The sequence below is a fragment of the Pteronotus mesoamericanus genome, unplaced genomic scaffold (genome assembly GCF_021234165.1).
Source record: "Pteronotus mesoamericanus isolate MK-2021 breed Mesoamerican mustached bat unplaced genomic scaffold, CSHL_Meso_final contig_90, whole genome shotgun sequence".
Taxonomy (NCBI): domain Eukaryota; kingdom Metazoa; phylum Chordata; class Mammalia; order Chiroptera; family Mormoopidae; genus Pteronotus; species Pteronotus mesoamericanus.
Genome location: NW_026555277.1, coordinates 1,422,807 through 1,433,784, shown reverse-complemented (window position 1 = coordinate 1,433,784; position 10,978 = coordinate 1,422,807). Strand labels below are relative to the sequence as shown.

Below are 10,978 nucleotides of genomic sequence, written 5' to 3'. Positions count from 1 at the left end.
AAGGACACTAGGTAAACCAAACTCTAATGCCTTCATAACTATGACCAAATGTCACAGAAAGAACAGTTCTGATATTCTTTCCATTCATTTTCCTGGAGATAGCAAATTCTTTTAAAGGAAACACAGTTATTCTCATCAGAGTGGTTTTTGGGGTTTCATTTTCTTTGGTCTTTTGACTGCTGTTATTTTTTTAATTATATTTTATTGATTACACTACTACATTTGTCCCAGTTTTCCCTCTTTGGCCCCCCTCCACTCAGCACCCCCCACTCCCTCCAGAAATCTCCACCTTGTTGTCCATGTCCATGGGTCATGCATATATGTTCTTTGACTACATTATTTCCTCTGCTGTATGTTACATCCCCATGACTATTCTGTAACTACTATTTTGTACTTCTTAATCCCTTCAACATTTTTGCACACCCCCCCCCCACACACACACACCCCAATCTGGCAAACACCAAAATGTTCTCTGTCTCTATGATTCTGTTTCTGTTCTGCTTGTTTGTTTGTTTTGCTTTTTTAGATTCAATTGTTGATAGATATGTATTTTTTGCCAATTTATTGGGTCTTTTTTAAAATTTTTTTCTTATTTTTTTAAAGAAGACCCTTTAACATTTCATATAATGCTGGTTTGGTGATGATAAACTCCTTTAGTTTTTTTCTTGTCTAGGAAGCTCTTTATCTGTCCTTTGATTATAAATGACAACTTTGCTGGAAAGAGTAATCTTGGTTGCAGGTCCTTCTTTTCCTCACTTTGGATATTTCTTGCCACTCCCTTCTAGCCTGCAAAATTTCTTTTAGAAATCAGCATATAGTCCTATGGGACTCCCTTGTAGGTAACTAACTGCTTTTCTAGGTAACTAACTGCTTTTCTCTTGCTGCTTTTAAGATTTCCTTTCTGTCTTTAGCCTTTGGCATTTTAAATATGGTGTGTCTAGGGATGTGTGTGTCTAGGGGTGTGTCTAAATATGGTGTCTCTTTGGGTTCATCTTGTTTGAGACTCTGTCCAATTTCTTGCCCTCTCTTTTTTGCTTCCAGCACTCCCATGGTGCAAATGTTGGTATGCCTGAAGTTATCCCAGAGTCTCCTTACACTAGCCTCATTTTTTTTTTTTTTTGGATTCTTTTTCCTTCATGTTGATCTAATTGGCTGATTTTTGCTTCCTTAAATTCCAAATTGCTGATTTGATTCACAGCTTCATCCACTCTGCTGTTGATTCCCTGTAAATTGTTCTTCATTTCAGTAGTGTATCCTTCTTTTCTAACTGGCTCTTTTTTATGGTTTCCATGTCTTCTTTATGTTTTTGAAGTTAGTCCTCTATGAGTTCATCTGTTCTTCCCCTAAATTCATTGAGCATCCTTATAACCAATGTTTTAAACTCTGCATCTAGCAGCTTGTTTGTCTCTTCTTTGTTTAATTCTTTTTCTGGAGTTTTGTTCTGTTCTTTCATTTGGGCCATGTTTCTTTGCCTCCTCATTTTGACAGCCTCCATGGTTTGTTTCTATGTTTAGGTAGAATTGCTACATCTCACACGCTTGGTAGAGTAGCCTTATATAGTAGGTGTCCTATAGGGTCCAGTAGCACAGCCTCCCCTATCATCCAAACTGGTTTTCAAGGTGCACCCACTGTGTGGGATATGTACATTCTCCCATTGTAGTTAAGCCTTGATTGCTGTTGGCAGGTCCAAGGTCAGCCACCACCTGTGTTCTGTCCAGGGTCACACAGGATAAGCAATAAAGCTATCTGCAAATGGTTGCTAATGATACTCAGCTTGGAGGTGCCCAGGTGAGGCTGAACTATGAACCAAGGCTGGCTGCTACTAGTTTGTTTTCCACAGTCTCGATCCCCATGATTTTTACAGCCAGAAGTTATGGTGACTTCTCTTCTTTACACTGGAACCCTGGGCTGGGGGACTGTTGTGGGGTTAGGACCCTTCATCCTGACATATTCCTACCAATTTTTATCTGTGCCATACACAGGTGTGTGACCAGCCCATTCTATGTCTCTGCTCCCCCTACCAGTCTCAAGGTAGTTTGTTCCTTAATTCTATAGCTGTAAGACTTCCATTCAGCTCAAATTCTGACATTTCTGAAAGCTGGTTGCTCTATAACTTAGTTGTAATCTTGATGTCGTTGTGTGAGAAGGCAAGCCATGTTTACCTATGCCACCATCTTCCATTCTTGTGAGAGTTTATAAGACCACCATCCACTACTAACTATTAATAACTTACTTCTTATCATTTGGCTGTAGGGTCCAAAGGTCTTGTCTGAGTTTCTCCATTAGCAAAGATTGTGAAAGATGTACATACTCAAAAATATGATCAATTTGGCCTCTTGTCAAAATATTCTAAGTTCACTCAAAATATAATTATTTCATCTCTAATTCATTTTACAAAAACAATCTTACATGTACAATATTATTTCTTGAGAGAACCTCCCTGTCCAACACGTTAAGCTGAAATAAAATCATATTTTCACATAATGAAGGGATTTGACTTATAGGGATCTATCAGAATAAGAACTTCTCTATTCCCTAACTTACCTGGCTGAGTTCCATTTAACTCATTCTCCATAACCATGGAGAGAGATAAAGATAAAGATGAAGTGAGATAGAGACAAAGAGAGGGAGAGAGAAGATCAGAATGTAAGGGGAGAAAAGAAGGAGGGAGAGGGAAAGGAAGGGAGGGGAGAGGGATGATGACAGGAGGGAGAGCAGAGAGAGAGAGGCAGGAAGGTGTGAGCATGGAACATGGAAAGCAAGCAGGGAGAGAGAAGTTATTGTGCAACTATTATAGAATGAATTTCTTTGCAAAGTTATTCAAGTCAAAAAATAAACAAACAAATACCCTCTCTCATAAGAATTCTTCTATGTCAGCTTCAGGAATCAACATAATGTCATTTACTCTTATGACATAACTCATTTAAAAAGAATGATCTTGCAATATCCTGCATTCTGACTTCAGATGCAAATACTTCAAATTGCAAATACTCTACCAGAGTCTGATTACTCAGTTCAGTTTCAAAATATATGGCCACCATATATACAACCCCTTTGGGGAAGAATGTACAAGGAGAATTCCTGATTTAAAAATTAGATTTACTGTGCAGAAGCTTTTTAGTTCCATTCATTTATTTTTGCCTTCACTTCTCTTATCTTTAGGGTCAAATTCATAAAATCTTCTCTAAGACCAAGGTCTGTAAGTTAACTATCTATGTTTCCTTCTTTGTAATTTATTGTTTCAGATCTTACATTTAGGTCTTTGATCTATTATGAATTAATTTTTGTACATGGGGACAAACTGTGGTCTTGTTTGATTCTTTTGTATGTGGCTTTCCAATTTCCCCACCACCATTTATTGAAGAGGCTTTCTTTTCTCCATTGTATGTTTTTGGCTCCTTTGACAAAATTGATTTACCCATGTACTTGTGTTTTTATTTCTGGGCTCTCAATTCTGTTTCATTTATCTGTGTGGCTGTTTTACTGCCAATCCCATGTGTTTTGATTATGGTTGCCCTGTAGTATAATTTAAAGTCAATAGCATGATACCTCTGGCTTCCTTCTTTTTCCTCAGGATTGCTTTGGCTATTCAGAGTCTTTTGTGTTTCCATATAAATCTGATAATTTTTTGTTATATTTCTTTAAAAAAATTACATTGGGATTTTTATGGGAATTATTAAATCTGTACATTACTTTGGGTAATGCGGACATTTTAACTATATTTTTTCTTCCAATCCATAAATATGGAATATCTTTCCATTCATTTTGGTTTTTTAATCTCTTTTAATAACACTTTGTAGTTTTCAGTATATAGGTCCTTCATATCCTTTGTTAAGTTTATTTCTAGGTATTTTATTCTTTTTGTTGCAATTGCAATTGCAATTGTAAATTTCATTAAGGGCAGGGTTTTATAACCAAATTCATTGGTGGGATTTTTTTTAAAAAAGAAGAGTTAAAAGAAAACTTTTTTCTTTTTTTTTTAATTTATTTCTGAAATTTTATTGTTAGTATGTAGTAATGCAGTGGATTTTTGTACATTGATTTTGCATTCTGCAAATTTACTGCATTTGTTTATTGGGTAAAGAAGACATAGTGCATATATACAATGGGCAGAATACTACTCAGGCATAAGAAAAGATTAAATACTGCTCTTTGTGACAACATGGATGGATCAGAATAATATCATGCTTAGTGAAAAAGGCCAATCATAAAAAGCTAAAAACCACATGATTTCACTCCTATGTGGGATATAAAATTGCAACTCGCAGACAATAGTATGGTGGTTACCAGAGGGAAAAGGAGTGGGGGCAGATAGTTAAGGGTAAAGGGGTCCGAACATATGGTGATGGAAGACGATTTGACTTTGGGTGGTGGGCACACAATGCAATACACAGATCATGCATCATAGGAAGGTACACTTGAAACCTATATAACCTTATTAATCAATGTCACCCCAATAAGTGTAATAAAACAAAAATAAATGAATAAAAATTAGCTATATATATTAGAGAACTTGACTCGGTAATAGATGATAAAATATCCAATAAAAATTCATCAGAGATCACCTGAAATCTTTCAACTCTTCTTTTTTTAAAAAATTCCACCAATAAACTTGGTTATAAAACCCTGTCATTAATGAAATTTACAAATTCTATGAAGTTAAATCATGAGAACATGTGAGAGGTTTAAGTTCCAGAAGTTTAAATTTCAAAGGACTTCATATTATTTTACCCTCGTCTTTTAAAACAAAAACACCAAGGACTTTTCCTAGGGGTAACAATTTCTTGGCTATTCTTTACAAAATTTCAAGAAACCAACCAAAAACCTTTAGCAATAGACAATCTATCTACCCTTAAGGAGCATTCACTGTGTCAGCCATCCAAGAAAAGCTCAACGTATTCATGCTTCTGTGCCCTTGTATGTTTTTTTAATAACCTAATTTCATGCCATATCAGGCAGACATTCTTCTAAAACCAGTTTTCTCAGCCACAGAATGGCAACATCACAATAAAATACCAACAGACCATTTTTCAATTAAAAGATTTCACAGTAAGACTTCTCCTGTGAGCACACGTATGCGGTCAAAGCACGGGTTGTACTGACCAGCAGCCTGACGCCCTTTTCCTTCACAACCCTCCTGCTTGAGAGCCAAAGCAGTGACGTGCAGGTGGAGGGAGATGCGAGCTGAGCCTATGAACCTCACGGTTCCATTTTAGAGTGGGATCAATGGAATGAAAGACTCGGTTCCAGTGTGGAACTGGGAGGCACCATCTGGCAAACTGCACTAAGAGAGCTGGAGCAGACCAGGGGAGGCTCATTGCTGGAAATATGTGCAAGAATGACTTACCATAACCAATGGCCACTAGGATGAAAATGCTGTCATTTTGTTCTTGCCCTCCGTACAATTCCTTAAATAATCTAATGACTGTGACATTCTGTCTAGTCGACCAAAGCATGGGAGCAAGGGCACATGGGCACACACACACAGACCCTCACCCGCACAGCACCACACACGCAGGCAACTTGTAATTCTCCAGGCCCCACAGAAGTCTTCAGTTGCCCTGCCTGAGGATGAGCCTCTACAGTAAGAAGGGAGGCCAGGGTCAACTTATGGGTGAGGGTGTCAAATCAAAATAAAATGTTTTTCAAATAAATATCTTAGTAAATGTTTAATTAATACCTTCAAATTTTTCACTCCATTCTATACTAGTACTCTCCCCAGTCCCTCGTTTTTAATAATCTGAGCAAATATTTAAGAAAGCTGCAGTGGTTGGTTGGCCTGCTTTGGCTTATCTCACCCAGTTTTGTACTTTCAAAACACGTATGCACGCAAGTGTGTGCTCTGCCTGTTTGCAGTCGCCTTCTTGTTCCAGTTACGTGATTTCCTAACGCCTCCTCGTTTCCACTCTTTTATTAATTGCAATTCTCCTTTTTTACTCTCCTTGTATTAGGTTTTGTTTTCATTTAACTTACACCTTTTAAATTTTAATCCATTTTAACTCTCTTTAGAAATAGGCATGAAATGCATAGTATCTGTGTGCCTGAGCAAAGGGAGGCAAACAGGGAAGAACAAAGAATATGTCTTGTTTTAAATAAGCACTCATTATTAAAGAAGAGTCTGGTCTCTCCTTTCATATTTTATTCTAATATTTAGTAATGCTCCATGAACTGGAGACTTCCTCACACTGCTGTATTATGAAAAATCAAATTTTTGGAAAACAGAGTCATCTTTTAAGTGCATTGGCAATACTCACCAAGGTTAAATGAAGTGCTAAGGAATATTTAAGTATTGATCCTACCTCCTTGCAAAAACAGATTCATAATTTCAAATATTTGCACAGAAAGTTTAAGTTAAAACAACTATAAGGAGACTATACTATTTGGCAGGCAGGGGGAGGGCGCTTTGGTTGTAAACAGCAGCAATTATTACATCCAAATGTGACACAGCATTATAGTTACCCCCTAGGATCTAGTGTCGTCTTCTTGCTTTAACAATAGACCCCTGTCCTGAGATGTATTAAGGAGTAAAACATCCTAGCCTGTGACTATTTCCTGCCCTCCCTTGTAGCAGAATGGTCATACGACTAATTCTCAGGAATCACATGCAAAAAAAAATAATGATCCCTGAAATGTCTACCTCCTTTCTTTACAAAGAAATTTCTTGCCTTTCACTATACTCTCTTCCCCCTTCCACAGGGCAGATACGGACACGGTGGCGGTGACCCAGCTCCAAATATGGAGACTAGAACAAGACGTGAACATGGAGATAGGATTCTGATTTCCCCGCAAGAGGTCTGGAGATGAGTTGACTGACAGTTCTGAGTTATGTACATCTTAACTCTTACCTGACCAAAATAAACTGTATTTGTAAGACTCTTTGTCTTACAGTAGCTTAATTTGTATTTATACCTGTTAATTTAATAAGATTTATTGAATAGATTTATTGAAATTACATTGGGCAATTTATAAAATTATTAGTAATGTTCAAAACGGGTTTGGGAAATAGGGATTAAAAGACATAGGACACAACCAAAATTCCCCCACAGGCTGGTGAGGCCATTCCTTGCCTCTGAACACTCGAAACTGTGGCGGCCAACCACAAACGCTCCCCAAATAACCTCAGGTTTTAATCACCCTTCTCCAATCCACAGTTTAGATGCTAGGCAGACAAGAATGACAAATGTCCCCCCCCCAGTCTCCCTTTAGACATGAAAGAGTCCCACGCATCATTTTCCTCATTCTTATGCTTAAAAAACATATCACACTAATACAGCCATCACTCATAAAACTGAAAATCTCATCTTTTTCTCGAGAAGAGGAGGATAAAGCTCTGTGAGCCTCTGCCTCTTATACAAATTCCAGCAGCCTTTTCTGCTTTAGAGCAGATGACCATTTCTTTTCTCCATAGGGGGCAATTCCCTCATGTCATGAACTATGAACAAAGGGGTCACATTATTTTTAATAGTAAATCTGATATTAATAGAAGGAGTTGAATGAAAAAGGAAATTAGTGAAGTGTATAAATACGTACTTAGCACTCTAAGGAAGGAAATGGAGGTTGATGTTTTAGTCCCCATTATCTGCAATTACCCTAAGGCCACAGCGGCTATAAAAACTTCCACCCTCCGGTACCCATCCCATATCCCCATTGATTTAAAACAACATGTCTGATGGTCAGAACGCTTACCCAGGACAGAGCTGGATGGTTTACATTACCTCAAGGAAAGGTTGTCATTCATTCTCTGATCTCTAGTAGCTGTTCTTCAGCAGCACTGGAAAAAAAAGTCATTAGCTGCACGCCATGCCCCAAGGGCTTTATTGACTTGTTCTAATAAGGAGACCACGTATGGAGTGGCAGCTTTAATTGGTGTCATCTCCTGATTAAACTTACAGTTACTAATGGGCTCTGAAGGGCCACTCCACCTCCTCCGCTGGTCAAGCTGGAAAGGTAGATGGGCACACGGATGTGATTCCCACACACGCAGCTTTCAGGTTCTGCATTATGGGGCCTCCCTCAGCATCTGGACCATAAGCATTTCTTCCCATCGAAAAAGTTTATTTTTGCTTCTATGTTTCACGTATTTTTAAATCTCACATAAAAGTTGTAAAAGAGCACAAAAATCCTCTGATGCTCTTCACTGGCATCATTTTATTCTTTCTTCCCTTTCCTTCTTTCTCCTCCTTATTATATTCTGTCCCTTACTGTTATTTTTTTTCTTAACCATTTAAAAGGAAATGGCACCCCTAGATACTACAGTGTACATTTTCTTAAAATATGGAATTTTGTTAAATATCCATGGAAAAATATATCAAAATTGAGAAATTAACATGAATGAGACATTGTCTAACTTCACAGACATCACCAGATGTTGCCAGTTCTACAATCAAGTCCTCCGTAGTAAAAGCAAACAGATAACAATAGCACAGACAGTTACTTCATAGACCACAATTCGTGTGTGTTTGATGGTTCCTTATGGTTAGATTCAAGTTATGCTTTGCTGGCAGGAAAACAATAGAAACGAGATTGCCTTTTTAGTGCCTAACATCAGGAGGTACATGCTGTTGATTAGTCCAATTACGGGCAATGTTAACTTTTTTAGAACAATAAACACCTTTATTACATGCGCTAAGACAGGAGGGAGGAGGATTGATCTGTTTTCTGGGCCTTGATTTTCCTCAGCTGCGACCCCAGCTCCTTGCCCCCAGCACACGGCCATCTGCGTGGCCACACAGGCCTAGCCTGAAGCGAGGCATGCGAGATGCTTGCCCTGCTGGAAGTGTTCCTCTAGAAGACTGCTGATCTCGGTATTGCTTTTTCTTTCATCATATTTCTGAATTTTCTTTGATCTTCTCTTTGTTTAAAATCTCTCCCTCCTCAGGATTCAGCTTGGTCCCTGCCTTATGGCCCCAGGCAGCGCCTAGTGGGACTCACACCACCATTGGCGTGGTGTGCTGTCAATGAGCACAATGCAGCGCTCGACCAGGGGCTGGTGTGGACCAGTTCATTGTCAAATGCATATAGACAATGTTGACAATCCTTGTTTTGCTTGTACCACCCTGGGGGCCCCAGGAGAAGCTGCATCTTTCAGCCTCAAAGCTCAGTACGTATTGCTGTCTCCCCTGCATGTGGTATATGGTGAGGGCCAGTCTCAGCGTCAGAAGAGCGTATCCCAGTTTATATTTTGCTTCGTGTGCTAGGGTTTTGTCTTGCCCTGGTCTCATGGTGCTTGCGCATGGTTGTCCTGAGAGATGCCTGTATGTGGGAGTTGGGGACAGAATTTTGAGCCACTTGGATGCAGAACTTGCCTCCCCAGCTCGAGAACCCCACACCAGGTGGGCAGCATGCCCAGATCTTCCAGGCTGGCTTCCCCGCTGAGCGCTCAGGAGTTTACAGCAGCACTAAGGTGCTATCATACACCTGTGGCCCAGCCCACGCCCCTTCCTGCCACAGCCATGTTGCTGCCCCTCGCAGCCCTGTCAGTCAGCAGCCCAACAGCAATGTTCATTTTGACTATTTGGTCCTAACATATGAGCTATCCTGGAAAGTGTTTCATGTGTGCTTGGGATGAATGTGTGCTCTGTTGCTGCTGGACAGAATGTTTGTAAACGTCTATTAAGTCCAGTCACTCTGACGTGTATTTTGATTCCTATTTTTTTTAATTGATTTTTGTCTGAATGATCTATACATTGTTCAAAGTGGGATATTGAATCCCTTACTATTATTGAAATGTTGTCAATTTCTCCCTTCAGGTCAGCTACTATTTGCTTTATATATTTAGGTGTTCCTACGTTAGATGCATAAATGTTTATAAATGCTATATCCTCTTGTTGGATTGACCTTTTAATCATTTTATAACGACTTTCTTTGTCTCTCATTATGGTCTTTGGCTTAAAGTTTATTTTGTCTGATGTAAGGATAGCTACCCCTGCTTTCTTTTAAAAAAAATTTTTATTGTTGTTAATTATAGTTGTCCCACATTTTCCCCGTTGCTCTCCCCTGCCCTCCCACAGGCAATCCCCGCCCTGTTGTCCGTGCCCATGGGTCCTCTATACATGCTCCTTGACTTGCCCCTTCCCTATTTTCCCCCATTTTTCCCCTCCCTCCTCCCCTCTAGTCACTGTCAGTTTGTCCTTTATTTCCATGTCTCTGGTTCTATTGTGCTCACTTGTTTGTTTTGTTGATTAGGTTCCACTTACAGGAGAGATCATATGGTATTTGTCACAATCCCTGCTTCTGTCACTTAGCATAATGCTCTCCAGTTCCATCCATGCTGTCATGAAGGGTAGGAGTTCCTTCTTTCTTTCTGCTGTGTAGTATTCCATTTAGAATATCTTTTTCTATCTGTTTACTTTTCGTCCCTATGTGTCTTTTGATTCATTGAAAGCATATTTTCGTTTCCATTATTGAGGACATTATTATCTTCCTTAAAATACTTTCTTGCTAATTCTAAATTCTGAGTCATCTCAAGTTTGGTCTTCATTGTTTTTCTTTGGACAATGAGCTTTATTTTCCTAGTTCTTCATAATGTCAGCTAATTCTGGGCATTAGCTATTCCTTTAAGGAGATTCTGGGTGGTTATTTTTTGCTGATGAGTGCTGGTTTTTTAGGTTTATTTGTTTGTTTGTTTTAGCAGATATTTAACTTGGTTAGATTTCAACTGCAAATTCACTCTTGGGAGTTAGCTCTAATCTCAGATAAACCTTTTTTGGCTGAGCTTTCTTGAGCCTACTTCAACAATGCACTGCACCTAAATCCTCAGAGGTAGAGGCAGACATGAATCAAATATTCCCTCTCTGGCTCATTCTTATTTGGAAATATTTCTCCTTCTCCAGTGCCTATGTTTTTCCCAGTCTACATTTGCCTGTTTCTATAGCCAAAAAGACTGTAATTTTTCCACCAGTGCCCCTAGCAAGTGCACCCTCCCCAGATTTAAAAAAAAAAAATCATAGACATCTCACAGCATATACAACTCTTGCTC

General features: G+C 39.0%; 1 non-coding gene across 1 annotated transcript; it reads right to left on the bottom strand.

Moving 5' to 3' along the window:
* Positions 1 to 9,338: 9,338 nt before the first annotated feature.
* LOC129080828 (small nucleolar RNA SNORD55/SNORD39) lies at positions 9,339 to 9,418 on the bottom strand. Its single transcript, XR_008530226.1, has one exon. It is a non-coding gene; the product is annotated as a small nucleolar RNA SNORD55/SNORD39 (small nucleolar RNA).
* Positions 9,419 to 10,978: the final 1,560 nt, after the last annotated feature.